The sequence below is a fragment of the Abrus precatorius genome, unplaced genomic scaffold, assembly GCF_003935025.1.
Source record: "Abrus precatorius isolate BTA unplaced genomic scaffold, Abrus_2018 Scaffold6, whole genome shotgun sequence".
Classification (NCBI taxonomy): Eukaryota; Viridiplantae; Streptophyta; class Magnoliopsida; order Fabales; family Fabaceae; genus Abrus; species Abrus precatorius.
The window spans coordinates 2169056-2175282 of NW_020874406.1; the positions used below are offsets into that span (position 1 = coordinate 2169056).

At 33.5% G+C, this 6227-nt stretch overlaps 1 non-coding gene across 1 annotated transcript; it reads right to left on the minus strand.

Annotated features, from left to right (window-relative positions):
- Positions 1 to 5785: 5785 nt before the first annotated feature.
- On the minus strand, positions 5786 to 5892 carry LOC113870576. Its single transcript, XR_003505597.1, has one exon. It is a non-coding gene; the product is annotated as a small nucleolar RNA R71 (small nucleolar RNA).
- Positions 5893 to 6227: the final 335 nt, after the last annotated feature.

Genomic DNA, 6227 nt, shown 5'->3' on the forward strand with positions numbered 1-6227 from the left:
ACATTCTAACACTGAGAAGTTGATGCTATTCATTCCCATGCCAGCTCTCAATCTCTACCATATCTTCAGAATCAAGATCATTGTCTAACCTAAGGTAATGATCACCTGAATTAGCTGTGACCTCTGTACCAGTAACACGCTCAAATGTCCATCTGGACGGTCTTCTGAGATGATTGTAGTCATGATATGTAAATAGATATGTGAAGGCTGCTAGAGTTCTAACAATACCTCTATAGATATAGATACATAGGATCTGATGTATTCTATTCCTAGGAAAATCAAAAGGGATTCTATAAAAGAAATCCATTTCTAACATAACAAAGGTCCTAGGTACATTTTTCACAAGAACAGTAAACTTAAAATAACATAACCTTTGATATTCATTAAATACATAATTAAGCCTATTATGTAATGAACTATCTATTAATCTAACTCTTCCTTGAGACTCCATCATCTAGTTTTCCTATAAATATTAGTAAGGATGAGCATTTATCTTATCATTTAAACATAATATTACTTTTAAAAACTAACATCACAACACAATTATGGTCATGGAACACAAGGAATCATAATAACATGAATCTCAAAGCAATATATCAACTATACATATCTTTCAGTACAAATCATTACATTACAAAACAATTATGCGATACCTCCCGCAGTTCTTGAGGTCTTACACAACTAGGTAAATAGTCGCTGTTTAGCCCATGCATACGGATACAACATATACAATAACGAGCCCTTTAGCAAAGGTATAGTCAAAAGTCTAGTCAAGAAACGAGTGTGAGGCCATGTGGCACATTCACTCTTAGAAAGAATGTGTATATATATGCGCGAATGTCGCTCACAATTCTACATTTCTCCCAAATTTTTCATCATCTCCAAATTCTATACCCCAGTGTATCTTTGTAACTATTCACACTAAATTCATTCAATTTTTTATACTTATTCCATACTCCCTTTCGTACTAAACTCGTTACTCAAGTGAAAGATCGTGCTTAGTAAAGCACTTCCGGACTACGATCCAAACAAATATACTATTTGAATATATCATTAACACCCCAAAACAATCAGACATACTTTTCACAACAATCCAATGTCAATCAATCATAAAAATCATACAAGAACACATACATAAAGTACTCTCATGATTACAAATAGTTATTATGCTTAAAATTAAAAAATAGAGCCCTCCTTACCTTGAAACGAAGTTTTGAAAGAGGGTTTGTGAAGGTTTTGGTGAAAGAACCAAGATCTTCCTATATATTACAAAAGAGAACATTTTGAGAAGAGAAAACATAGAAAACAACCAAAAAGAGAGAATAAAGCTCCAAGAACTTACTTGGAGTTGATTGATGAAATTCCCAAGCTCGGATTCAAAAAAAAGGTTGAGGTTTTGGGGAGATTTTCTAAGAAGAAAGGGTTAGAGGCCGAGAGAATAGAGGAAGAGCTCAAAACTTCGATTGTAATCCAAGTTTTCTAACTTGAAAACCCTTAAATACCCCTTGACTCATGATATCCTTGCTACAGCAAGAAATTATCGCTGTAGCGAGCCCTCCTCTCGCTGTAGTGAAAAAATCAGACAAAATTGTACTTTGCTGTCTGTCATTCTAGCTACAGCGAGAACATCCTCGCTACAGCGAGAGAGCATTAGAGAGCCTGATTCTGGACACTGATTTCTCGCTTGAACAAGAGGTATCTCCCTAACGCGAGATATCTTGCAGCTCACACGATTTAAACTCTCTAAAACTCAATTAATTTCATACATACAATCAACATTCAATACTATAATAACAATAATAAAAACAAGGATGTTACACAATCTAGTTATTACTATTGGTAAGAACTAGAGATCTTCTTCCAAGCTTTATTATAATAAGGCTACTGCTCCAGATCTTCTTATAGAAGAAAACAATGAGCACAGTTTCTCGAGTTTTAGTGCCAACAACATCTATGAATGGAACATAGATGGTAAGTTAGAGTATAATATTATTACTTCTCTGCACCATATGTCCATGGTAGCCACTGCCTATGTAACTTCTCATGATTGTACTGAAGATACAATTATCAATATTCTTGTCTTGTTATTAGTTTTTTTGGACAACTTAAAGATTGGTAGAATAATTATCTCACTGAAACTGAGAAAGAGAGAATTCTCTGATAATGATGGGCAAATCTCTGATGCTATCAATATACTCCTCTTTACCATTGCCCAACATTTCATAGGAAATCCATCTTTATAGAAAGATAGATTTGTTGAATTGTTGTCCAATCTTAAGTGTAGAACTTGAAGTGACTTCAGATAGTATAAATATACCTTCATGTCTAGGGTTTTCTCGAAAGAAGATAGCCAACAATCTTTCTAGAAAGAAAAATTCTTAGCTAGCCTCCCTAAGTAGTTATAAATAAGCTCTGAAGTCATTCTGTCAATGGGGAAATCCTCTATGATAGTCTTAGCTATGGTTAACTCATTTCCATTATCCAGAAGATGACCTTAAAAATCTGTCAAGAAGACAAGATTTAAAGGCAACTTGCCAAAGAGAAAGCCTAGAATAAGAGAGAGTTAGGGTCTTTCTGTGAGCGATTTGGTCTACCTCCTTGTCCAACCCAAAAGAAGAAACATTATCCTAAGAAGAAGGTTGAAACCAAAAAGAAACCTTATAAAAGAAAATACAAGAGAAAACCTTTTAGGAAACCTGGTGAGGATGTCATTTCCAAAAATATTTCTAAAAACCCAAAACAGGAGTAACCTGTTGCAACTGCGGAGAACCTGACCATATCAGCAAATACTGTAGGCTTAGGAACAAGATTAGTAATCTTAATCTTGATATTTCTATAGAAGATCAAATCAACAACCTCCTCATTGAATCCTCTGAAGAAAATTCTACTAAAGAATCTAATGAGGAAATCAAGCAAATCCAACAAGATGATCAAATATCTTCTTCTGATAGTGATGAAATTCTAGAAGTCAATGTTTTAACAAAAAAGCAAGATCTTCTTTTTGACCCTCATAAAAAGAAAGATTTTCTCAATAAACTTAAAGATGTTTTGGAAACAAGACAGAAACCAAAAGAACTTTTTACAACAAAAAAGTTTGATCTAAATAGTATTTTCAAAAAATTAGAAAATAGTTCATGCACAAAACCAACTGATAAATCCACATTTTACCATAATTTTTAGTATAATTTTGTTAATAAATAAGAGTTAAATAGTAAATAAACTTGAAAATATCATAAAAATTAAATTAATATTCATAATTATGTAAATAGTTTTGATTTTTAGATTTTTAGTCCAATTCTGAACAATTTGACTTAAAATGACTTAATCCTTGTGCATAAACTTGAGCTGAGAATTTGAGTTGAAGATTGACGTGAAGAAAGTAGAGGAATTGAGCTTAAAAGATGAAGAATCAAGTGTTATGTGTAGTGTATAATCACTCTGAGTACATAGAGTGAACACTTTGAAGAAGAAAATTCATGAAAGTCAAGAGAGTAGCTACTTTAAGTGTTCAGAGTAGCTACGCAATTGAGCGCGTAGCCACTTCAAGTGCACAAAGTAGCTACGCAGTGAGCGCGTAACCACTTCAAGTGTTCAGAGTAGCTACGCCCAAGGCTAATTCAATATTGCACAGTGCGCGTAGCTACTTCAAGTGCCCAGAGTAGCTACGCAGTAAGCGCGAAGCCACTTCAAGTGCTTAGAGTAGCTACGCGTGAGGATCCTCCCATGTAGAACACTTGCGCATAGACACTTCAACCACTTAAAGTGTCTATGCAAAAGTAACAGAATTTTAAATATCACTTCTAAGTGTCAAATTTTGGACGATTTGAGTTCTTAAATCAGTTTTAGAAGCTTCTAGAAGACCTTTGACGCTAGAATTCTCAGGGATTAATGTGTAGAAAGGAAAAAGGCGGGAAAAACCTTATAAATAGAAGTTAGAGGTTCAAAAAATGGGACTTTGGTTCATTTTTGCTATTTTTCACTTTGTAACTGTTTTAACTTCCAAGGGAAGTCAGAGAGAGAGATGGGGAGCAACTTTCAAGCTTCAATTCTAGAGGAATCAGTGTGAAGATTGGGTCTTGGAAGATGTTCTTCTACTTCTTGTCTTCTTCTTCTCTTACTTCTCCTTTTTCCATTGTAATGTTGTTCTACACCTTTTTGGTTAGGGATCTATGGATCTAGATTTGATGTTGTGATGTAATTGTGAATTGAATCTTGAGATTTTAATTGAATTGAGTATGTGATTCTGTTCTTAATGTAGTTGTGAACTAATCCTTCATTCAATTGAATTTAGAGGAATTTTCATCAATGAAAATTGAGTTTATTTCTCAGATCTAAATCATATGCCTAGGTTATTGAGATCTTAGGAATAAATATCATAATCTAGTAATCCTATATTTTTCAGAACTTAATGCAATATTTGATTGAATTTTACCTAAGGAATTAGGGAGGTTTAATTAGGTATTAGGATCAATGAGGCAAGGAATTGTCCTTTGGTTAAAGAAGTGAAATTGATTATCAATCAATTAAAATTCTCAAGAGTTCAGAACATGATTACATTGCAATTAAAATTCTGGTGAAGTGATTCCTAACTATTTTTCATATAGCATTCTTAATACAAAATTCGTATTCTGTTTTTACAACAAGTTTATTACCTTTTATTGTTTTTATTTCTTACTTTTACATGTTACAAACCTCTCAAATGAATTGCTTTGCTCAACTAATTGTAAAATTGTGAAGTGGTAATTGAAATAAGATCCTTGCAGACGATACTTGGGGCTTATCTCGAATTTCAATTTTTATTACTTGCTATAACTACCTAGTACACTTGCTAGTTAGTATCTCTATCAAATTACAAGTAACAAGTTTTTGGCGCCGTTGCCGGGGATCTTTATTTTCAATATCATTAGTAGCAAGGAGACAACTAGATTGAGCTATTTGTTCTCTATTTTCTTTTTGAAAATTTTATTTTTATCCATTGAATTTCGTATTACATTTTCTGCTAGTTTTCCTGTACACCTTTGCTGTCCAGTTTTGTATAATTTTTGTGCCACTGTATTTTGTGTGTAGTTACATGTTTAGATATTATGTTTCTTTCTTAATTCTTCATAGGATATTCTGCTAGTAAATTTTCTGCACTATATTGTTATGTATTTTCATCATTTTCCTTTACTATTTTTGCTGTGTTCAATTTTTCTTAGTGTTATATGCGTGGAAAAAATAAAAAACAAGACTGCTCTTATATTTGATCCGGACATAGACAGAACATTGAGGAGGCTGAGAAACGAATTAAGAGCAGAAAATTTAGCAAGGAAAGAGCAAGAATTGGAATCTACACCTCTACTCCTAAATCGGAAGAACTTCAAATTCCTTCTCCTACACCACCAACACCTCAACAGAAGATAATGGCTGAACAGAACATGATGAGAACTTTAGGGGATTATGCAGTGCCTAACATGCATGGATACAACTCCTCTATAGTCAGACCTACCATACAAGCCAACCATTTTGAAATAAAACCAGCTTTACTTTATTTAGTTCAGCAAGATCAATTTTATGGTTTAATTTCGGATGATCCTAACTTACATTCTCTAACTTTTTGCGGCTTTGTGATACAATAAGGATGAATGAAGTTAGCGAGGATGCAATTAGATTGAGACTATTTCCATTTTCATTAAGAGATAAAGCTAAATGTTGGCTGCAAGCTCAACCACAAGGAAGCATCACCACTTGGGTAGATCTAGTTAATAAATTTCTTACCAAGTATTTTCCACCATCTAAAGCTGCCAAACTAAGAGGAGAAATTACATCATTTATGCAACAAGAAGGGGAATCTTTATATGAAGCTTGGGAGAGGTATAAAGAATTATTGAGAAAATGTCCACACTATTGTATACTGGAATGGATGCAGCTAGAAACTTTCTATAATGGAATGAGTCTAGCCACTAGAACCATGATTGATGCAGCTACGAGAGGATCATTGAATACTAAATCATTGGAAGAAGCTCAACGAATTATAGAGATGATGGCTTCATCTATGTATCAAAATTCTAATTCTAGACACTCTACAAGGAGTGGAGGATATGAAACCAAAATTCTTGAGACTTTTCTTGCACAAAACAAACTGCAAAGTCAAATGTTTTCAAAACAAATTGCTGCACTAACTCAACAAATAAGCAACTTACATGCTGCTCCAATTCAGAATACTCAACTTACTTGTGATTTTTGTG